This window comes from Leucopleurus acutus (assembly GCF_964270905.1).
Source record: "Leucopleurus acutus genome assembly, chromosome: 3".
In the NCBI taxonomy this organism is placed as follows: Eukaryota; Metazoa; Chordata; class Mammalia; order Artiodactyla; family Delphinidae; genus Leucopleurus; species Leucopleurus acutus.
This window is the reverse complement of record NC_139145.1, coordinates 8,697,267-8,720,973: the sequence shown is the minus strand read 5'-3', so window position 1 is coordinate 8,720,973 and position 23,707 is coordinate 8,697,267.

Genomic DNA, 23,707 nt, shown 5'->3' with positions numbered 1-23,707 from the left:
CCAAGCACCCGCGCGCACACGCACCGGGGACACGCAGGCACCGCCGCGCCGCTTCCCCACAAAGGCTGGCGCGCGCGCGGGCACACGCAGCCACGCGCGGGCACACTCGCGGTCCCCTCCCCCCACCGGGCACCCCGCGGCCGCGCATCCGCACCCCCGACACTCCATGGGGGCTGCCCCTCCCGGTCCCCTGGCCGGTGCGGGTGAGGTGCAGGCCGCCCTCGATTCTCCTCGCGCTCCTGTGCGGTGACCCGCGGCTCCAGCATCCCCTCCCCCTTCCCGGCTAGCACAGGCCCCGGCTCCCACCCTCCCTACCTCGGCCCACACACCTGGCCCAGGTACGGCGTCCCCCTCGCCCTGGGCCCGCAGACACTCACCTGTCCAGCGCCGCTCCGGGGTCGGCTTTGCGCGTCTCTCCTGCGGCTCCGCGAACCCAGGCCCCCCGCCCGGCACATCTCCCGGAACCGGGGCGGGGGTTAAACGGGCGAGGGTTGGCGGGGCCCAGCACCACCGCCACCAAACAAAAATTAAAATTAAAAAAAAAAAAAAGCGGATTACACCGTTCCAAAGGCGGCCCCCTCGCGGCAGCGGAGACTCGGGGCTGGGGGCGACCGGGTCCGCGCCCCTCCCAAGGAGGGAGGCGGCGGAGCGGGGGCGGTGTCAAAGCTCCGGGGGCTGGGGCGAGGCGGAGCCCCCCGAAGAGGTGCTAGCAGCTGCCCGCATCTCCCCCGCAGCTCCGCGGCCCCGACGGAGGCTGCACGTGTGCGCCCAGGCGACTTCCCAGCCCCCTCCGACGGTGGCAGCCGAGGGGTTAACGGGGCAGCTGGGGCGCCCCTGCAGCCCCCCGCCGCCCGGCGGCGCCGCTCCGGGGCCCGCGGGGCCCCATCCGCCGGGGCCTTCTCGGCAGACGGCGGGGCGGGGGCGCCGCAGCGACTACAGCTCCCGCGCCGACGGCTCGGGCTCCCCGCAGTGGCCGCAGGGGGCTCGGATAGGGGGCGGGCGCCGCGGAGCTTGAGGGGGGGCGCGGCTGTAGGCAAGCGAGGCGGTGTCGCGCCCCCGGGGTGGCTGAAGGGGGGGCGCCCAGCCGGGCCCGTGGGCACCGCAGGACGCGCGGACAGAGCCGGCGCCGGGCACCAGCAATGACAAGCCGCCTGCTCACCCCTCTCTCCGGCGCACCAGCTCCAGGAGGGGGGCGCGGGCGCGCATAAAACGCGGCGCGGAGCCGCCGCCCAGGACCGGCCGCAGCAACCTGCCCGAGCGCACCGGGGGCCGGCCCGAAAACCCGGGATGGATTTTACTCCCCTTCACCCCCTCTAGCCCCTCTGGAAAAACGGGGAGAGGGAAGGAGACGAGCTGGATCCCGGCGTTGGAACGGGAAGTGGGGGAGGGGAGACAAGCTCAAGGAAGACCCGGAGCGGGTTTTGCCCGTAGCGAAGTAACGGAAAGGCGCCGAGCCCGGTGAGGGGAGAAATGGGAGAGATCTGGAAGGGGTATGCAAAACCCGGGTTGGATTAGATAGAGATGGGAGGAACGAAGGGAGCTGCGACAGGGCCAAATGCACCCGGGGCACGCAAATTTCGGGCCGGATTCTTCCTCGGGAGACGGAGTAATGCGTCATGCCTAATGCAGTGGGAACAAGCAAGACCTGGCCTAGAGTTCCCAGACCTGGGCTCGCAGGGGGCTCCAGGAGGGGGCTGCTTAGCGGCTGAGGCGCGTGGGCCGTCTTCCTGGCAGCTACGTGCAAGAAGGAGGGGCAAAAGGAGGGATGGACTGGAACACGAAAGGATCCGGAGCGCTGGCTGCACCGAAACGGGCAGGTAAAAGCGGTTTCACAATCCAGGGGTGATGCGGAGGGAATGCAATGAGGAGGCCGCTACCCTGGGAGACCAGACCTACAATGAAAGGCGAGGGAGGGCCGCAAAGCCAGGACTGGAATATGCGGGATGGGACAAGACCCTCCCCCCCCCCCCAGCAAAAGATCCCTGGCAACTGGACAAGGGCTTGGAGCTGACCGGGCCGGAGGAGCGGGGAGGGGGGGTGGTGTTAGGGAGGTTAGTATCTATATAAACACCTCAAACGTCTCGCTTTGGGAGGGGGTCGGGGGAAGGGAGAAAAAAAATTGAATTTTAGGTTCTCGGCAAGAGCAAAAGCTCGGTACGGATTTCCACAGCCTAGCAACTGCACTGCAGCCGGTGGACTTGAAGAAGTAGGGCAAGGAACCAGCGTGTTCTTAGGCATCTGGCCGAGTGAGGCGAGGGGCAGGTTTCAGGCTGAGGCTACCGAAGGGAGCCCTGCACCGCTCCCCCACCCCGGGGTGGGGAAGACAGTCCGACTTGGCTTAGATCCCCGGAGCCAGAGCTGTGACTGCCAAGACCCACAGTGGGGACTATAAAACCGGGTCCCGGGCCAAAAATAGGCACTTGGGCAGAATAGACAGCTCAGTGCAAGGTGGGGGCTGAGGAAAAACTGGAGGGGGGTGGCAAGGATCCTTGAGGGGGGCGGGTACGGGAAGGTCCTGAGAGGTAAGATCCGGTGAGGATCTCGGGAGAGCGAACCTGGAAGCCTGGCATTTTATGAAAGATGGGTGCAACGCGAAGACTGATGGGTGGGGAGGAGCAAATCCCTGGCTTGGATGCTCGGGGAAGGGAGTCCATCCAAGGGAGGCCTAAATAGTAAACCGGCCAGTTCATACAAAGTCCGGGCTGAATCTTGGCAGACACAGAGCGGACAACAGTGGGGGGAGTAGGGCAGACAAGTCCCGATCTGGATTATAGAGGAAGGGGACTGGCTGAGGATGGGGAGGGGGCAAACCCTTGCCTCTACCTCCAGGGAAGAGAATGCATGATCACCCCAACTTGGCTCTGCAGAATGGGTGAGGAATTGGGAAAGAGTGTGGAAGTAGCAGCGGGGCAGGTGGCAGCGTGGTAAATACACAAAACTTGGGGCAGGCTAGGATGGGAACTGTGAATATCTAAGAAAGCCTAAAGGGAACATCTGCAAGTGAATTAACCTGTCCTCTAAGAATCCCTTCCCAGAAGCCTGTCCTGGTGGCTGTGGCTGGATTTAGGGAAAGGCAGAGACTCCAGACTTCCAGGCTGGCTGGGTAACCAGAGGCTACCTCTAAGGCACCCACCACCCTCCGCCCCCTGCTGTGGGCAGCCATCGTTTCAGGGCAGGGATTCTTATAGCCTGGAACCTGGGCCAAATCCAGCCCCCAAACTTCAGGGGTGGACAGAGTAGGTGGGCTACCTTTGTTCCTCCTTCACACCCAGGGTTCCCTGGCTGCAGACTTTGGGCCTTAAATCTGGGTGACCCGGCCCATCAGCTGGATCTGAGGGACCAAATACGTATGAAGTTGAGGTTGGTGGCTGCGGAAAGGTTGCACCAACCATCTGTGGTTGGTGCAATACCAGGATGGGAGGATGGGGCAGGTTCCACGGCTCCACACATCAATTTCCCACTTTGAGGCATCTCGACAGCACCTGGTAGGACCCACGGAAGGCTTTGGGGTGCTGGGGAGAGGGGGCGGTGCCACAGGGGGCAACCAGGAACCCTCCCCCCACATCCACACAGTCAGCTTTCTATAAACCCAGCAGGACTGAAAGGGGGAAGAACGTGCATCTCAGGGAAAGCTGAGCATCTCCAGAGCCCTCTGGCTCCAAGCCTCCTCCCACCACTCCACCCTCCGGTCCTAAGCAGTCCACCCACCTCCCTCTGTGGAGCAACCCTGGGAACCTATGAGGGTGCCTGGGAGATGGCTCTAACTTGCATTCTTCAGTGGCTGCGAGAGGCAGTGTCTTTAACTTATATCAGGGTAAGGAGTGACATGCTTTAAGAAACCCCCGGCTCAGTTTGGAAAAATCCTGGCCAGGACGCCCTCCCAGCCCCTCCTATTTCTCCCAAAGCCCGTGGTCAGCGGAGCACCCCTGGTCGTGGCCGGGATCAGTTCACTAGCCTCCATTCCATCTCGGTTTTCTGGCCTCACGGGCGAGGGGCTCACGAAGCGAAGGATAAGTAGAGGCTGGGGGCGCGAAACAGCCCCAGCGCCTCTTCTCTCCCAAGACCCTGGGCTGCGCAGTCGCAGTGAAGGCCGCGCCAGCAGCCGGGCTCCGGAAACTAACGCGTCCGCGCGCGCGCGCAGTCTCGCCCGGGCTCTGAGTGCCCAGCACTGCGCGTGTCCGTCCCCGCGCCCAGGACGCCCTACTCCCTACTACCAGGGCGCTCCTCGCTTCGGGCATCCTACCTTGTGCCTCGGGATTCCCACGCCCAGCGTGACCCGCGCCTTGGATACCCAACGTCCTGTGCATCCTGAGCCTGGACGTCCCACTCTTCTCTGCACCGTGTGCCAGAAAACCCCCGCACCCAGGTTGCCCCACGCCTAGGACACGCCATGTAGCGATCCCCCGGCGTCTTGGAGACCCTGCATTCTGCGCACCTAGCGCCTGGGGCACCCTGTACTCAGACGTGGATGGCTCTTTTCACCTGTGCCCTCTGCCCTCGCCCTGTGCCCTCCATGTGTGATGTGCCCACTGCTTCAGGCTCTTATGCTGACCGTCCTGGGCGCTGCGCTCCTCCACCCTCCCCTGTCCCCAGTGCTCTGTGTCCTCTGTCTCAGGCCTGGCGCCCTCAGTCATGGGTGTCCTACCTTGGGTTCCTTAGGTCTGGTGTGTGGCGGGGCTGGGGGGTGGGTGAGGGGCGCAGACCCAGAACACGTGCGAGCGGGGAGCGGGGCTTGGGGTTGGGGATGAAACACGTTCGTTCCTGGATTCAGGAACGACGCTCAGACCTCCACTGCCCAGCAGGCGCCCCCAGCCCGGCTTTTCCTAGAGCCCGCTCGGCACAGGATGCACAACCCTGAGGGTCTTCTCATCATTCGGTTCATGTATTCATTCCTTCCATTTATTCTTCAAACACAGAGGACCCCTGACAGCCTTCAGTGTGGCCGGGTGCTAGGTGCTGAGAATGCCCTAGTCGCCTGGCAGCAGGACTGGAGGCCCTCTCAGGGTGCATCCCCATCCCGTGGGTAAGGCAGCTACAGAAAGCACGATGGAAGTAGCTCTGGAAAGTGAGCAGGGGGCTAGGGTAGTGGATGGTGAATCAGTCCAAGCCTTGAGGGGTGGATGGGTGGGGTTCTGTGTGCCCCTGGCTCTCCTGGAAGCTCCCTGTACCCCCATCTTGGGCAGTGACTGAGCCCCGTTCTGTCCTATGCCTTCACTCAAATGAAAAGCCAGGTAAAGTGGTCTTAGAATTGAGCTGGCGGGATATTGCGTGGGCGGGGATTAATTCCAACTGCTGTGTTTGGGTGTGGGGGGAGGTATGCATTCAGTCGACAAGCATGTATTGGGCTTCCCTGGTGGCGCAGTGGTTAAGAGTCCGCCTGCTAATGCAGGGGACACAGGTTCGTGCCCCAGTCCGGGAGGATCCCACATGCCGCGGAGCGGCTGGGCCCGTGAGCCATGGCCGCTGAGCCTGCGCCTCCGGAGCCTGTGCTCCGCAACGGGAGAGGCCACAACAGTGAGAGGCCCGCGTACCGCAAAAAAAAAAAAAAAAAAACAACAAAAAAAAACAAGCATGTATTGAGCACCTGCTAGGTGCTGGGGGCACAGCAGTGAACAAGGGAGACAAGCTTCTCTGTTCTTGGGGCTGACGTTCCAATCAGGAAGACAGATGAGAAATCAGACAAAAGATACAGGGTGTCAGATGGTGATAAGTGCTATGGAAGAAAATTAAGGAAGGAAGACAGAAATTTTAGATAGAGGAGGTCAGGGAAGACCTCACTGAGAAGGTGGTATTTGGGTAAAGACCTGAAGAGATGGGAGGAGTCATGGGGAGATCTGGGGGAAGGGGGTTCCAGGCAGAGGGAACAGCCCATGTAAAGGTCCTGAGGCAGAAACATGCTGAGTGTTCAAGGATCCATGAGAGAGCCTGTGTGGCTGGAGGGAGGGAGGAAGGGCAAGAGGAGGAGGAGGTGAGGGTAGGGAGGTAATGGGCCAGATCGTGCCGGCCTAGTGTGCTTTGGGGAGAACTGATTTTTGCTTGGAGTCAGCTGGGAGCAATGGAAGATTCTGAGCAGAGGAGGGATGTGCCCTGACTTAGATGTTCACAGGTGTCCTCTGGCCCTGGTGGGGGAACAGAGTGTGGGGGTCAAGGGCAGAAGCTGGGGGACCAGGGAGGAGGCGACTGCACTGGTCCAGGTGATCAGTACTGGGGTAGGAGCAGGGAGGTGACAGGAGGTGAGCACCGGGTGGATTCTGGGTGTACTTTGAAGGTGGAGCAGATATATGGGAAGTGGGATGCAAGGGAAAGAGGCAGGTCAAAGCCTGTGGCCTGAGCACCTGGAAGGATGGAGACCCTCGAAGGAGGGGTGGTTTTGGAGGTTAGATCCAGGAGTTACATTTGGTTTAATAGATATTCAAGTGGAGGTGTCTGAGTAGGTGACTGAGGAGAGACCCAGGCTGGCTGAGAAGTGGACCGAGTCTCATTTAGTCTTTATTTTTTGGCTTTTTAAAACAGCTTTATTGAGGTATAATTCACATATCATACAATCTACTAGTCTTTTTTTTTTTTAATGGTTATCTTTATTGTTTTTTATTTTTTGCTGCACCGCATGCAGGATCTTAGTTCCCTGACCAGGGAAACCTGTGCCCCCTGCAGTGGAAGCATGGAGTCTTAACCACTGGAGCACCAGGGAAGTCCCTCATTTACTATTAATGATCTCCCCGCGAGGTAGTTACTTTCTCCCCATGTTACAGAAGGGAAAACTGAGGCTTGCCCAAGTAGTTAAAAAAATTGAAGTCAGCTTCTGAGTAGGACTGCCTGACCCAGGACCTCGCTTGGAGCCGCTGCCCTGCTACTCAAGTGTTGGTGGTCGCCTGGCTCCCAGCCTCCCTCTGGCTCATCCATTCATCCTCAAACACCAACAGATGGAGGAAGCGAATACTAAGCTCCAGACAGGGCAAGCACTGGGATGAGGCGAATGAGGCACTTCCTGGACCACAAAACTTAAGAGGATGTCAAAAAAACTCAGCGATCAAGAAAAATAATATTGCAATGCAATAGTTAAGAAACCCAAAATTCATGTAAAAAATCCACACTGACCAAAATAATCAACTTTTAAAATAAAGGCAGGGCCTTCCCTGGTGGCGCAGTGGTTGAGAGTCCACCTGCCAATTCAGGGGACACGTTCGTGCCCCGGTCCGGGAAGATCCCACATGCTGCGGAGCGGCTGGGCCCGTGAGCCGTGGCCGCTGAGCCTGCGCGTCCGGAGCCTGTGCTCCGCCGCGGGAGAGGCCACAACAGGGAGAGGCCACAGCAGTGAGAGGCCCGCGTACCGCAAAAAAAAGAATAAATAAAGGCAGGATCAATATGAGTGCCGTATGGAGCCACATTGGAGCCTGAGGGGAAAGGGAACGTTGGGAAAACTGGTGCTATCTTTTTATTGAAGATTTTGACATTTTGTTCATCATGAATTTTTGCATGAATTTTTTTTTTTTTAAGTATTGCATTAAAATATGCTTTCTCTTTTTTTGCCTCACCCTGGTCCTGACACTGGTTCCAGGCCCTGTTTTGGAAGCTGAGGGTATGATGGTGAATAAGAGACACAAAGTCACTGTCCTCCTGGAGCTTGCACTTTATTGGGGAGGCTGGTGATTCACTAGTAACAAGAAGAAAATTTCAGAACGTGAACAATCCTATGAAGGAAAAAGCAATGAAGAATCATGAGATGGGATGTGGGTGAGTATGATTTAGGCTAAGGTGGCTGGGAGGGTTGTGCATGTGGAGACATTTGAGCTGAGACCTGAAAGCGGAAAGGAGCTCATCATGTGCAATCTGGGGGAAGGGTGTTCCAAGAAGAGGAAACAGTAAGTGCAAAGGTCCTGTGGTTGGAACAGACAGGACAATTTGAAGAGCAAGAGGGCCAGCTTGGTGGGACCACCAGACACAGCCTGAGAGGCTGTAGGGAGGGTCTGGATTAGATTCTCAGTGACAGAAGGAGCTAAGGGAAGACTATGATCAGGGGGATGGCATGGTCTTATTTGAACATGTAACAGATCACAGGATCAATAAATACAACATAGAATTACCATATGACCCGGCAGTTCCACTCTTAAGTAAGTACCTAAAAGAATTGAAAACAGGTACCCAAATAGATACTTGTACCCCAGCGTTCACAGCAGCACTATTCACAGAAGTTTGAAGATGAAAACAACCCAAATGTTCATCAATGGTTGATCAGATAAATAAATGTTGTATAATCATTATTCACCCGTAAAAAGGAATGAAGTTCTGATACATGCTACAATGGGGATGAACCTTGAAAACATTATGCTGAGTGAAAAAAAATCAGACCTAAAAGGTCATGTATTGTATGATTCCATTGATATGAAATGTCCAGAACCAGCAAATCCATAGAGACAGAAAGCAGATTGGCGATCGCAAGGGGCTGGGGGCGGGGGGAGGGCAAGTTATTGCCACTAGATACAGAGGTGCCTTTTGGGATGATGAAAATGCCTTGGAACTAGATAGAGGTGATGGTTGCACAGCGTTATAACATTGTGAATGCGCTAACTGCTACTGAATAGCTCGCTTTAAGATGGTTAGTGGTTAATTTTGTGTTTTGCGAATTTTACCTCAATTAAAACAAAATTATAGAGAGGATCTGAGAGGGAGCCAGGAGACTGGGGAGATGGATTTCACAGTCAATGCAGGTGAGGGCGATGGAGGCCTGGAACAGGATGCTGGGGAGAAGTGGTCAGATTTGAGGCATAGGGTCAGAGCCAACAGGACGCCCTCCCTCCATGCACCCCCCTTCCCCATCAGGACTACTCAAATGTCACCTCTTTTTTTTTTTAAGAGGTTGGGGGTAGGAGTTTATTAATTTATTTATTTATTTTTGCTGTGTTGGGTCTTCGTTTCTGTGCGAGGGCTTTCTCTAGTTGTGGCAAGCGGGGGCCACGCTTCATCGCGGTGCGCGGGCCTCTCACTATCGCGGCCTCTCTTGTTGCGGAGCACAGGCTCCAGACGCGCAGGCTCTGTAGTTGTGGCTCACGGGCCCAGTTGCCCCGAGGCATGTGGGATCCTCCTAGACCAGGGCTCGAACCCGTGTCCCCTGCGTTGGCAGGCAGATTCTCAACCACTGCGCTACCAGGGAAGGCCGGGAAACCCTCAAATGTCACCTCTCGATCACGCTATTGAAAACTGCAAACACTCCGCCATCCTCGCTCCCGGAAGGCAAGAGTCCAGGAAGCCTCCCCCGTCCTGTCTGACCAACAGCAGGCAGGCAGCAATGGTGGTCCATTCCCACCAACTGGGAGGGGAGGCCAGTTGGGCTGCGCTTCCCTCCCCGGCCGCTAGGGGCCGCTGCCCCGCTGCTCTGTGGCCGCCAGGTGAGGAGGCCCCGCCTCTTCTCCACCAGGTGCGCTGGAGGCAAGTCCCAGGGGCCAGGGGAGGAGGGTGAAGGGCGCAGGGCCGGGGGAGGAGTCCGGGGTGAGGGGACGAAGTGCGGGTGAAAGGAGAGAGCTGAGCGTGTCCGACTTGGGGGCTGCTGAAAGTGGGGGAGAAAATAAAGCCATGGGGAGGTTGGAGGAGTCAGGTAAGGAGCAGAAGGCGATGGCTGGCTGAGTGCTTGGGAGAGAGAAGGGGTGAGGAGGGAAAGCTGAGGGGTCTGGCCGAGGGCGGGGGTGGGGGGTGGAGGTGGGGGACTACCGAGGGCTTAGAGCACAGTTGGTGGAGGGAAGACAGGTGAGGAGTCAGGGAGAGTCCTGGAGGTGAAGGACGTGACTGGGGGACATTTCGACAGTGCATGGGCGGCTGGGATAGTTGGGGGGTGGGCCTGGCCTGTGAGAAATTAAGGATCCCAGGGAAGGGGCCCTGCATTTTGCCAGCTATTGCTGGTATAGACTGTGGGGGGGGGACGGGCGAGGAGGGTAGTTTATCAGGCCTTGACCCCTAGGGCCAGCAATGGGGAATGAGCTTCTGAGGAGTGATGTGTGCATGTCAAGCTCTGCCTAGGAACCCAGCTTCCTCCTGCAACCAGGCAGGAGGGCTCTCCCTCTCTCTTCTTCATGCCCCATGCCCCATGGCCAGTATTCACTGTGCATTGAGTTGGGTGGTGGGCAAATGAAGGAGACAGATGCAGTCCTGCTTGACTGGGAACTGGTAAGCAATCCACGATGTGAGGGATGGAAGACAGTTAGGGGCTGTGGGAGAGTTCAAGCTGGAAGTGCTACCCAGCCAGGGGGCTCAGAGAAGGTTGCCCTGGGGAAGTGACCTGTAAGCAGACAGCAGGAGTCCACCAGCTGAAGATAGAAGACCCTGGTGATCTGGGCAGAGAGGAGGTTCTGAGGATGTTGCCAAGAAAAATGCCAGCAGGGTCCAGGCTGCAGTAGGGCAGGAGGAAGGTGATTCCCGAACTTGCATGAGCCCAGGACAGGGGCCTCAATGCCGGATGCTGACAAGGGAAGAAAACCAGAAATGGGGCAGGTGTGAGGCAGCGAGGAGGGAAGGTGACAGCTGTGGGGAGCTGGATAGGCACCCCCTTTTAAGCCGGCAGCCGCTTGCTACCACTCAGCTTCAGCTGAGAGCTACTACATGGGAAGTCAGGCTCGGAATTGACAGAATAGATTCTTCAAGAGAGAAGTCAGGGGTTTTGTGCAAAATTCCCTGAGCTTGAACTCTCACAGACTGATCTACTAATTGCTGTCAACTGCTCTGACCCAGCAATTCCATTCTTGGGTTTATTCTCAATGGGAATGGGAGCTTCTGCCACCAAAAGTCACATACATGAATGTTCATAGCAGATTCATTCACCATCGCCAGATGCTGGACACCGGCCATGTGACCATCGACTGGCAAATGGAAAATTCATTGGTGTATACTCATTCAATGGAATATGGTGCAGCAATGAAAAAGAACAAAGTATGGGGACTTCCTTGGTGGTCCAGTGGTAAAGAATCCACCTTACAATGCAGGGGATGCAGGTTCCATCCCTGGTGAGGGAACTAATATCCCACATGCCACGGGGTAGCTAAGCCCGTGTGCCACAACTACTGAGCTTGGGCGCCTCAACTAGAGCCCGCGTGCCGCCAACTACAGAGCACACGCACTCTGGAACCCATGCGCCACAACTACAGAGCCCACACGCCCTGGAGCCTGTGCACCACAACTACAGAAGAGAAAACCCACATGCCACAACTAGAGAGAAGCCCGCGCACCAAAATGAAGAGCCCACACGCCACAACGAAAGATCCCACATGCCTCAACGAAGATCCCGCATGCTGCAACTAAGACCCGACGCAGCCAAAAAGAAAAGAACAAGGTACGAACTCATACACAGCCCTGGGCATGAGGCACATGACACAAATAGGGTTCACTGCATGATCCCATTCCTGTGACCCTCAAGGATGGGCAGAAGTAATCCGTGGAGTTGGGGGAGCCCAGTGTCTCCTAACTTTGAACCACTGACATCTGGGGCTGGACGATTCTTTGTTGTAGGGGGTCTATCCTGTGCATTGCAGGATGTTGAGACGCATCCCTGGCCTCTCCCCACTAGATGCCAGTAGCATGTGCTAGTTGAGATAAACGTCCCTCGTGGGACGGCACAACCACCTTCAGGTGAGGATCACTGGGAAAGTGATATTTTGAGGCAAGGCACTCACCCCAAAGTGGCCTTGGGGAGCTCTCGAGGGACTGGCAAATTCTATATCTTAAGCTATGGTGGTAATCAGGGTGGAACATACTTAAAAAATTCACAGAACTGTATTTTAGAAGTATGTGCTTCACAATAAAAGAGTGAACCCTACAACACGAATGACCCTCAAAAACATGATGCTGAGTGAGAAAAGCCAGACACAAAAGGCCACAGATTACACGACTCCATTTATATCAAATGTCCAGAAGAGGCAAAGCCACAGAGACAAGAAAACAGATTAGTGGTTGCGGGGGGTGGGGGTGAAGGGAGGGGGTCATGGAAAGTGGCTGCTAATGGGTCCGGGGTTCCCTTTGGGGTGATAGGAATGTTCTGGAATTAGATACTGGTGATAGTTGCACAACACTTGAATATACAAAAATGCACCGAAGTGTACACTTTAAATGGTTCATCTTAGGTGAATTTTAACCTCCAAAAGAAATTATATTTTTAAAAAAAGCGTTAACCCAAACAGGCTGAACAGAACGGGTCCCTGGGCCAGCTTGGCCCTTTTGCAATGGAGGGAGGGGATGGTAGGAAAGTGAGGTAACAGTTTCTGTCCAGAGAAAGTGCAGAGCCAGGAGCTTTGGGCCTTCTTGGCAAGGGGAGGGCTGCAGCCAAAAGTATGTCTCGGCTCAGGGGAGCAGTCTCTCTTAACCCAACCTGTCAGCCCTGGAAAGAAATTGCAGGCAGGTCAGAGGCCAGCCTGTGAACTGTTGAAGGGAATGCAGAGTTCTGACACGTGGAAGAGAAATGACAACCGCTCAGCTCAGCCTGACGCCGCAGAGGGCTGATATACCCCCACCACAGTACTTGCGGGGTGGGGGGGTGTTCTCTGTGAGCCGGGGGGCAGATGGGGGCTCACCCCAGCTCTTCAGCAGCTCACAGAGGAGCAGAAACAGAGGGCCATTGGGTGACATTTGGACCTATGCGCCCCGTAGGTGGGGCTGGGGGTGGGGGAGGGAACCACCCACTGTGAGCCAGAGGCCAGGGCCCAGGGGCTGGGCTTCCAGGCTCTGCGTCTCCACTGGCTTCAAAAAACTGAATGAAGAGAGAAAGCAAGAAAGCTAAGGGCTCCAGAAGCTGTTGGGACCTGGCTGGTGGGCCAAATGGCGGCCCCCACAAGATATGTCCACCTAGAACCTGGGACCGTGAGCTTATCTGAACACAGTGCCTTTGCAGATATACTTAAGGCTCTTTTTTTTTTTTTTTGCGGTACGCGGGCGTCTCACTGCTGAGACCTCTCCCGTCGCGGAGCACAGGCTCCGGACACGCAGGCTCAGCGGCCATGGCTCACGGGCCCAGCCGCTCCACGGCACGTGGGATCTTCCCGGACCGGGGCACGAACCCGTATCCCCTGCATCGGCAGGCGGACTCCCAACCACTGCGCCACCAGGGAAGCCCTAATTAAGGCTCTTTTGATGAGACGATCCTGGTTAGGGCAAGTCCCCAGTCCAATGACAAGTATCCTTAGAAGAGAAGGGGCAAAGACAGAGGAGAAGGCCATGTGAAAACAGAGGCAGAGATTGGAGTGATACAGCCACAAGTCGAGAAGCACCAGAAGCTGGAGGAAGCAAGGAAGGATCTTCCCTTAGAACCTGTGGAGGGAGCACCAACTGGCTGACATCTTGATTTCAACTTTGGTCTTCAGAACAGGGAGAGAATAAATTCCTTATTTTAAGCCACCCCATTTATGGTCTTTTGTTACAGCAGCCCTAGGGAACTAATACAGGCCCTGATATTCAATTCTCTGAACATTTACGAAGCCCCTGGAAGGCGTTGTGGTACAGTGGGGAAGGCAAACATTTGAATAGATCACTCCTATATATATATATATATATATATATATATATATATATATATATATATATATATATATATATTTTTTTTTTTTTTGGCCATGTGGTGAGGCTTGCGGGATCTTAGTTCCCCGACCAGGGATTGAACCCAGGCCATGGCAGTGAAAGCGCTGAGTCTTAACCACTGGACCACCAGGGAATTCCTGGGATCACTGTTAATGGAGGAGCGCATGGAGGGATGGACATCCCATGGGGTGGAGGACTGCCTGGGAACTCTGCAGCAGAGGTGACAACAGAGAGCTGGTGACAACACACGCCTATAGAGGACAGCAGGTAATATAAACATGCTGAGCAGCCAGGTCAAGAAGACAACTGCATCAGCAGTAGCACAGGTGACCTTCAGTTCAGTGATGGGGGGCAATAAGGAGTGGTGAGGACTGTGGCAAAGAATAATAATAATTGCTAACATTTATCAGCACTTGCTAAGCCCTCTCCTTACACAGTACTAACTCATTTACCCTTGCATCAACTCTAGAGGCAGGTATTATCCCCATTTACCAGGTGGGTTAACTGAGGCATGGAGGCTGTATCACAGTCAGGGCCCTAGGCAGGAAACAAAGGGTGCATTCAAATTGGGTAATTTAATCAGAGTTCAATGAAGGGACGAATTTATAAAGCATGGACAGATGTAGGGAACCACAAGGAATAATGCCACACCTTGGGCTAGTAGAGGGGGGAGGGTTAGCACACTTAGGTCTGAGAGGCAAGGGGAGGGAACGGTTGCCATAAGCCGGAAACACCGCAGGCTGCGTGGATGGGAAAACCCGTGACCTCGAGCGACAGGGACACAGGTGGTCCACAGAGGCCACAGGGTGAGGGACCAAACTGAGGGACAGATATGTCTCTCACTTCCCACCACCACCACCACAGGGGTCCTCATGGGCTGAATCCAACCTGAGCCAGAGGACCCAGAAGGCTGTTGGGGTCCACACAGCCCAGCCTCCCAGGAAACCAAGCTAGGTGGAGAAGCCAGGAGAACTGCTTCAGGTGGGCAGGCAGAAGATTCCAGAACAGGAAGGTTGAGCGGTTCCGTCTGGGTCCAGAGTCCCCTTAGCTACTCACCGCATGAGAGCTGGCAAAGCTGTGCTGTCTCCTCGGTGTGGGGCTGCCCTTACTGAGCGCTGCCCCTTGCGCTGGGCGTGTGCCCTCGGCTTCACAGAGGCTGCGTCTTTTGATGGAAAGCCAGGAACACAGATTTTTATGCAACAATCGCCTGATATTTAAAAGGTGGCGACTCATTACAATTTTTAAGAACCTTGCATGGGCCAAGCAAATCACATCCGTGGGCTGGATTGGGCTCTGGGTGTCAAACTCCCAGTTTCAAAAGGTGGACGCAGACAGGGCGAGGTATCCAGGTGCGGAAATGTTCAGAGGTAGCCACGCAAAGCATCATGGGTGAGATAGGGACCACGGATCATCCAGCGGAATTGACTAGAAAGTGCCTGGGTCCCGGGCGGCTGCGGGGTGTTAGGATGAAACTGAACAGGTGTTTTGGGTCTAGATTGGGAGGGGCCATTAGAGCCACGCTAACAGGTTTCAACTTTGAAGGAGAGAAGCCACTGATGGCTTTTAAACGGCCAAATGACTCAGTCATGCTCGCATCACCCCCCCACCCCAACGCTGGCTGTGCGTCAGGCTTTCTTTGGGGGTGGAAGTACCGTGGATCCATAAATGAGTGAAAGAAATGAAAGAGCGCCCTCCTTCGAGTGTGCTCACAGCTTGGCGGGGAGAGCAGACGCATAAATGATAACGTCAGAACATGATGCGCGGGGTAATGGTGGGTTAGCCCATGTCTGCGTACATTTGACCAACTGCTGTGCGTTCCGCCATGGGGGTGAAGGGACAGGACATGGTACTGCTTTCGAGGAAAGAGGCAATGGATGAGGGAGGAAATAAAAGGAGAGGAAAATCCCTTGGGGGATTGGGGGAAGGGGCTCAGATCAAGGGGCCACCGACCCATGTGGCACCACAGGAAGTGGGCAGAAGGACAGGGCATCCTGGCTGGCTCCCAAGCCCCCCCTTGGCCCCTGGGGGCCAGCAGCCTGGCCCGCCTACTCCCAGAGTCGCCCGCATCGCACCAAGAACATACCCAGGGCTGACATGGATTCCTGACTCGGAGCCCGAGCAGGGGGAGAGAGGGGACGAAAAGCACCCATCTGTTCTCCCTCTGATGGAACGCGGTTCTTCACCCAGTGCTTAAACCCGGCGCTTCTCCTCCCATTTCCTCTAGGCAGCCAGCCGCGGTGATGCGATATAAATCGCTGCAAATGGGTTTTCCCAGCCGGTCGCCGTGTTGTTTTAATAATGGTTCATTTTCTGCCCGGGGGAGGAAAATAGTCCGTCGAGAAATTGGGGTCTGGGTGATAATTTTGTGTGTGTGTGTGTGTATGTGCGCCTGGTGTCCCCCTCACGCCAGAGAAGATTCCAGAACATCCACTGAGATACCAAGTCACCTCTTGGGTTGGGTGATACCCAGAGCATCCCCCTCACCTGAACAAAGGAATTCCCCCAGCAACCTGGGCCCATTTACTGAGCACCTGCTGTGTGTGTGCCATCCCTGAGCTAGGTGTAAGGGACACGGTGGTCTCCCAGGCCTGGCCTCCCCAGGCCCACATTCTAGAATGGGGGGAGAGATTGACATTTAAAAATAATTGTGCAAAACTATGGGACTTCCCTGGTGATGCAGTGGTTAAGAATCTGCCTGCCAATGCAGGGGACATGGGTTCTGAGCCCTGGTCCAGGAAGATCCCACATGCCGTGGAGCAACTAAGCCCGTGCGCCACAACTACTTAGACCATGCGCCGCAACTGAGCCCAAGTGCTGCAACTACTGAAGCCTGCGTGCCTAGAGCCTGTGCTCTGCAACAAGAGAAGCTACCGCAATGAGAAGCCACTGCAAAGAGAAGCCCATGCACTGCAATGAAGACCTAATGCAACCAAAAATAAATAAATAAATAATAAAAAAGCAATAATTGTACAAAACTATGTAATTACAATCATGGAAACTGTTCAGGAGAGAGTGAGTGTTGTGATGGAATCGATAACGGGATTTTTGGCATAACTAAGGCCCCCACCCACTGAGGAAGAGACCCTTAAGCTGAAACTTGGAGGACAGATGAACAGTTGCCGGCGTGAAGGCCATCCAGGTTGGGGGAACTTCCTGGGTAAACATCTTTTTTTTTTTTTTTTTGGCCCTGCCACGCGGCATGTGGGATCTTAGTTCCCTGACCAGGGACCAAAACTGTGCCCCCTGCAGTGCTGCAGTGGAAGCGCAGAGTCTTAACCACTGGGCCACCAGGAATGTCCCTTGGGCAAACATCTTTTTTTTTTTGGCTGCGTTGGGTCTTCATTACTGCGCGCAGTTGCGGCACCCAGGCTTCTCATTGTGGTGGCTTCTCTTGTTGTGGAGCATGGGCTCTAGGCACGTGGGCTTCAGTCGTTGCAGCATGCAGGCTCAGTAGTTGTGGCTTGCGGGCTCTAGAGCACAGTAGTTGTCGTGCACGGGCTTAGTTGCTCTGAGGCATGTGGGATCTTCCCGGACCAGGGCTTGAACCCGTGTCCCCTGCATTGGCAGGCAGATTCTTAACCACTGCGCCACCAGGGAAGTCCTCCCCTGGGCAAACGTCTTGAGGCTTGAAAGAACATGGTGCAGGCTCAGACCCAGGAGAAAAGTCATGGGGTCCAGTGAGGTGAGGGCTAGGTAGGTGCCAAGGAATGGCGTGTATCAGTGGCCAGAGACTTGGGAGCTTTCACCCTGTTTCTGGACAGAGAGGTTTTCTCCTGTACTGAGATGTAGCCATGACTGTCCTGTGCATATTCAACCTTTAGTCTCAAGGCCAGTGACGGTCCTTGTTTTGCTGATTTAGAAACAGCAGCTGTGGGAGGCCCTCCCCATCCCCAACCCTGTTCCTTTCCTTCCTGTAGTGGGTTGAATGGTGACCCCCCCCCCAAAAGATATGTCCACATTCCCACTGCAGAACCTGCAGATGTGAACTTATTTGGAAAGAGGGTCATTGCAGTTATCATTAAATTAAGAATCTTAAAATGAGATCATCCTGGGTTAGGATGAGCTCTAATCCTCAGAAGAGAAGAGAAAGGGAGACACAACCATAGGGGAAAAGGCCATGTGAAGTTGGAGGCAGAGGTTGGAGTGATACAGTCACACACCAAGGGACACCCGGAGCCATCAGAAGCTGGTCGGGGCAAAGAATAGACTTTCCCCTAGGGACTCCAGAGGGTTGCCTTGATTTGGGCCTGATGACACTGATTTTGGGTTTCTGGACTCCAGAACTGTGAGGGAATACATTTCTGCGGGGTTTCTGGTTTTGTTTTGCTTTGGTTTTGTTTTCTGTTGTATTTAAGCCACCCAGATCTGGCTATCTGTTACAGCAGCCACAGGAAACGAATACATTCTCGGTCCCCAGCAGAGCATTCCACGAGCTGTCTCTCCTCCCCGGCTCTAGATCCTCTTCTCTGATCCCCTCTCCATCCCACTCCAGTTGGGCTTTTGTCCCTGCCCAGCCAGGGAAAGGGCTCCATCCTGCCAACTTCAAGGACCTTTGCTCAGCCTCCAGGACGGTATGCTTCTCAAGCTCCCCTTCCACCTCCCCGACTGCCCCTGACCAGTCTCTTCTGCTGATTCCTCCTCATCCCCTGTCCTTAATATTGGACAGAGAGTCATGAGCTTGCCCTCTTCTTTCCTGTGTCTACAATCAGCTCCCTGGTGATCTTGACCAGTTTTGAGGACTTAAATGCCACTTATATCTGACAATGTTATCTTCCAATGACAGCTCCAGCTTGGGCCTCTCCACTGCCTTCAGCTGCCCCCCTGGGTGTCTCCCCTTGGAAACCCGGTGGGTATGCCCAAGTATCACGTCTGAAACAGAACTCTTGACCCCTCCACTCACCCCAGACCTGCACCTCTCCTGTCTTCCCCAGCTCAGTTAATGGCAGCACCACTGTTCTCCATTGGTCTAATGGGTGGAATAATGCCCCCCCCCATTTCATGTTCACCTGGAACCTCAGAATGTGACCTTGTTCTTTGCAGATGTCATCAGCTAAGGATCGTGAGATGATAGATATTGGATCTAGGCTGGGCTCTAAATCCAACGATAGGTGTCCTTCTAAGAGGAGAGGACACACGGAGAAGAAGATGGAGGCAGAGATGGGAGCGATGCAGCTACAAGCCGACGAAAGCCAAGGATGGCTCACAGCCACCAGAAGCCAGGAGAGAGGCAAGGAAGGATTCTCCCCTACAGCCTTCAGAGGGAGCACGGCCCTGCCCACACCTTGATGTTGGACTTCTGGCCTCCAGAACTGTGAGACAATATACTTCTGTTGTCTTAAGCCACCACGTGTGTGGTAATTTATTACAGGAGCCCTAGGAAATGAACGCAGTTGTGTTCTCCAGAATGAGCTCTGAGACACCTTGATTCCAATGCAAGTGATTTACCTGGAAGGCAACCGCAGGAAGCACCGGCAGGGGGGAGGGGAGGGGAGACCAAGGAGGGAGGGCACCCAGCAAAGAGTGTATCCATTTGCAGGTTATACTGGGACACTTAGGGCTTAATTCCCCCCCGAGACCTGTGGGGCACACACCTCAGAGTCATCTCATGTGAAGGATGAGGGAGCTGGGTTATGTCCATTGGTTGAAGTATGCTAGCAGGGGAATGGATCTTCCAGAATGTCTGGTTACCCCGAGGCAGGTCTGAGCTGCCTCTGCAGCCAGAGACAGCTGTCAGGCAAAGGGTTGCAGGTGCCGGCGATATGGCGCCATTGGCCTGATGTGCATAGTGCGGGCTTTAAATGGCTCCCATCAATCTCCACCCTTGTGTGGTTCCTTCTCCTTGGGTATGCGTGGGACTCTATGACTTGTTTCTAACCAACAGGATGTGGCTAAGGTGGGAATTCCCTGGTGATCCAGTGGTTAAGACTTTGCCTTCCAATGCAGGGGTACGGGTTCCATCCCTGGTCGGGCACCTAAGATCCCACATGCCTCAGAGCCAAAAAACCCAAACTTAAAACAGAAGCAATATTGTAACAAATTCAATAAAGACTTTAAAAATGGGCCACATCAAAAAATAAAAATCTTAAAGAAGGAAAAACAAAAAGAATGTGGCAAAGCTGGTGGGATATCCCTTCCAAGATTAGGTTACAAAATGTCAGTGACTTCCATTTTAGGTATCTTCTCACTCTCCCTCTCTTTTTTTTTTTTTTTTTTTTTGCGGTATGCAGGCCTCTCACTGTTGTGGCCTCTCCCGTCGCGGAGCAACAGGTTCCGGACGCGCAGGCCCAGCGGCCACGGCTCACAGGCGCAGCCGCTCCGCGGCATGTGGGATCCTCCCGGACCCAGGGCACGAACCCGCGTCCCGTGCATTGGCAGGCGGACTCCCAACCACTGCGCCACCAGGGAAGCCCCTCACTCTCCCTCTCCTGCTCGCTCTGAGCAAAGCCATCTCCATGTTGTGACCTGTCCTATGGAGAGGCCCACATGGCAAAGAGCTAAAGGAGGCCGCCTCTGACCAATAGCCAGTGAGGGACTGAATCCTGCCAACAGCGAGTGAACTTGGAAGTGGATCCTCCCCATTCAATCCTTCAGACAAGACCATAGCCCCGGCCGCCATCTTGGTTGCAGCTCTGTGAGAGCTGTGGGACCCCTGTGGGACCTCTGTGAGCCAGAGGGACCCAGCTAAGCCACACCTGGATTCCTGAGTCACAGAAACTGTGAAATAATAAGGGCACGTTGTTTTAGGCCACTAGGTTTGGGGATAATTTGTTACGTTGTGATGCTGCGTGCCAGAGGGACATGAGGGAAGGCACATGAACACTGACTGGTAAACCATCTACTTGATTGCTCTAGACTTCTCCCTTACTCTCACCTCTTACATCCAGTCCATTAGCAAACTCTGTCAACTCCAACTCCAAAATCTATCTTGAATCCATAGACCTTTCTCCACCTGTACTGCCACCAGCTCATGCCAAGCTATCCTTGTCTCTCACTTTCATCAAAGCCTCTCCTCCCCACCAGTCTCCATCCAGCTGATTTGCTACAGCCAGAGAGGCTTTTGTATTCTAAATCAGATCCTGGAACACAGGGGGTGCTCAGTAATGATGGAGTTAAGTTAGGTGTCTAGTCAGGCTATCTGGGTCTCTCATATCCCCCCAATCAGCCCTTTTCCCTTCCTGTACCTACATAAGGAAGGGAATGATATAAGGGGAGAGTTCTTAGTCCACCAGTGCTGAACTTCTGGCCCTGGGGGCAGCTTGCTGGCCTCACATCTTCCTCCATGCACACGCTCAGCTAATGCTGTCCACCCATGCATGGGACCAATACTCATTAAGCACTTACTGTGCATCTGACTTCTGAGTACCTGATAGGCATGATCTCATTTAATCCTTGAAATGAGCCAGAGACATCCTGAGAAATAACAAAGCCAGAGGTATCACATGTCCTGATTTCAAACTATATTACAAAGCAACAGGAATCAAAACAGTATGGTCCTGGCATTAAAAAAAGACACGTAGACCAATGGAACAGAATTGAGAGCCCAGAAATAAACCCATGCATATGTGGTCAACTACTATTTGATAAGGGAGCCAAGAAGAGTCAGTGCAGAAAAGACAGTCTCTTCAATAAATTGTGCTGGGAATATAGGATATTCACATGCAAAAGAATGAAACTAGACCCTTCTCTTACATCACTGGTAAAAATGAACTCAAAATGGATTAAAGACTTAATCCTTCATATACACACTACTGCATATAAAATAGGTAACTAATAAGGGCCTACTATATAGCATAGAGAACTCTACTTAATACTCTATAATGACCTATATGGGAAAAGAGTCTAAAAAAAGAGTAGATATATGTATAACTCATTCACTTTCCTGTACAGCGGAAATTAGCACAACACTGTAAAGCAACTATACTCCAATAAAAATTGTTAAAAAAGACTTAATCCTTGAAATGGCCCTACCAAATAGGACGGCCATTGTTCCTCATTTTACAGTTAGAGAAACTAAGGCACAGAGCAACAAAGCCATTTACCTACAGGTGACTCAGCCAGTCCCAGGCAGGACTGGGATTTGGACCCAGGCATTTTCAACACCAGCATTGGGGTCTTCATGGAGACCCATGTGTGAATTCTCTTGCTTACAACCAGAGGGGCATTTCTGAGTGCCCAGGCACCTAAGCGGGTTTACACCCCTTGGTTTTTTTTTTTCTTTCTTTCTTTTTTGTCCGCGCTGTACAGCATGCAGGATCTTAGTTCCCCCACCAGGGATTGAACCACTGCATTGGGAGCACCTGCCCCCTGTATTGGGGAGCATGGAGTCTTAGCCACTGGACCGCTAGGGAAGTTCTACACCCCTTGGTTTTGTCCAGGAGATGGTTCTGTCATGCTGGGCTGCATTGATGAAAGGGCCATTTCTTGCCCTCAGGGAGGTTCCTGGCTTGCTGGGGAGACAAAGGCATCGATAATCTTAAATCCACAGGAATGACAGCAACCACCTAAACCTGCACTGAGGGCACCTGGGATGTGCTAATTCTGCCTAGGGAGATTCTGGAAGGCTGGAAGGACTTTGCAGCATGTGGAGTGATGCCATGCCCATGGGCGGAGGACCCTTGTTATCCATCTTTGTGCCCTGAGCCTGCAGAGAGTGCTAAACATACCCAGGAGTGGGCAATTTGCTCCAAGTCACGGAGCTGAAAGCCTGAGTGGGCCTCCTGCATTGTATCCTGCTGTGTTCGACTCTTGCATTCATTTCCTAGGGCTGCCATCACACAGTACCACAAACTGGGGGTTTAAGGTAATGGAAATGTATTGTCTCACAGTTCTGGAGACCAGAAGTCTGAAATCAAGGTGTCGGCAGAGCTCCACTCCCTCTGAAGTTTCTAGGGGAGGATGCTTCCCTGCCTCTGCCAGCTTCTGGTGATTGCTAGCCATCCTTGGTGTTCCCTGGCTTGTAGACGCATCACTACAGTCCGTCTCCATCGCTACGTGGCGTTCTCCTGTCGTGTATCTGTATCTCTTTTCTTAGAATAACTTATTTATTTATTGGCCGCACCGCGCGTCTTGTGGGATTTTAGTTCCCCAGCCAGGGATAGAACCCGGGCCCTTGGTGGTGAGAGCACGGAGTCCTAACCACTGGACTGCCAGGAATTCCCTAAATTTATAATCCAGTCATATTGGGTTAAGGTCCCACCCTACAGTACGATGTCATCTTAACTAAATACATCAGTAACAACCCTCTTTCCAAATAAAGTCACATTCTGAGGTACTGGTGGTTAGGACCTCAACATATCTTTTTTGAGGGGACACAATTCACCTTGTAACACTCTCCCTCCCTTATAGACTGTCTCTTGTCACCTCTCCCTGGACTGTACAGGGGCCCAGTTAAATGCATCCACTTTCCCTTTTTCTTTTTTTTTTATGCTCCCGCACCTGAGCCTCAATCCATACTTTGTTAACGTAAAAAATTATTAATAAACATCTACCCTGGGGCTTCGCTGGTGGCGCAGTGGTTGAGAGTCCGCCTGCCGATGCAGAGGACGCGGGTTCGTGCCCCGGTCCGGGAAGATCCCACATGCCGCGGAGCGGCTGGGCCCGTGAGCCATGGCCGCTGAGCCTGAACGTCCGGAGCCTGTGCTCCGCGACAGAAGAGGACACAGCGGTGAGAGGCCTGCATACCGCAAAGAAAACAAAAACAAAAACAAAAACAAAACCATCTACCCTATCCTGAGCATTTTTGGAGATCCAGAAAAATTCAATATTATCATTTGGGAATGCATTGGGCTGCAAGTATCAAAATACCTGAGCTGCAGTGGCTTAAACAAAAAGCTTGCTTTTCCTCACCAAACAATCTGGATGTTGGTGCTGTTGGTGCTGTTGGAAACCAGCAGCTAGACAGCATCAAGGCCAGCATCATGGTCACCTAGATATCCCTCTATATCAGTTGTGTGATCCTCACCCCAGCCAGTTGCTGTTTTTATCCCCATTTTATAGATAAAGCAACTGAGGCTCAAATAACATGCTCACCCTTCCCTGAACCCCCCAGCCAACTTCTGCTTGGGTCTCATTGGCCAGAAATGTGTCATTCAGCCACACTGCTGGCCAGTGAGAACCAAGGGAGGCTAGGTAGCAAGTACAGAACAAGGCAGATAGT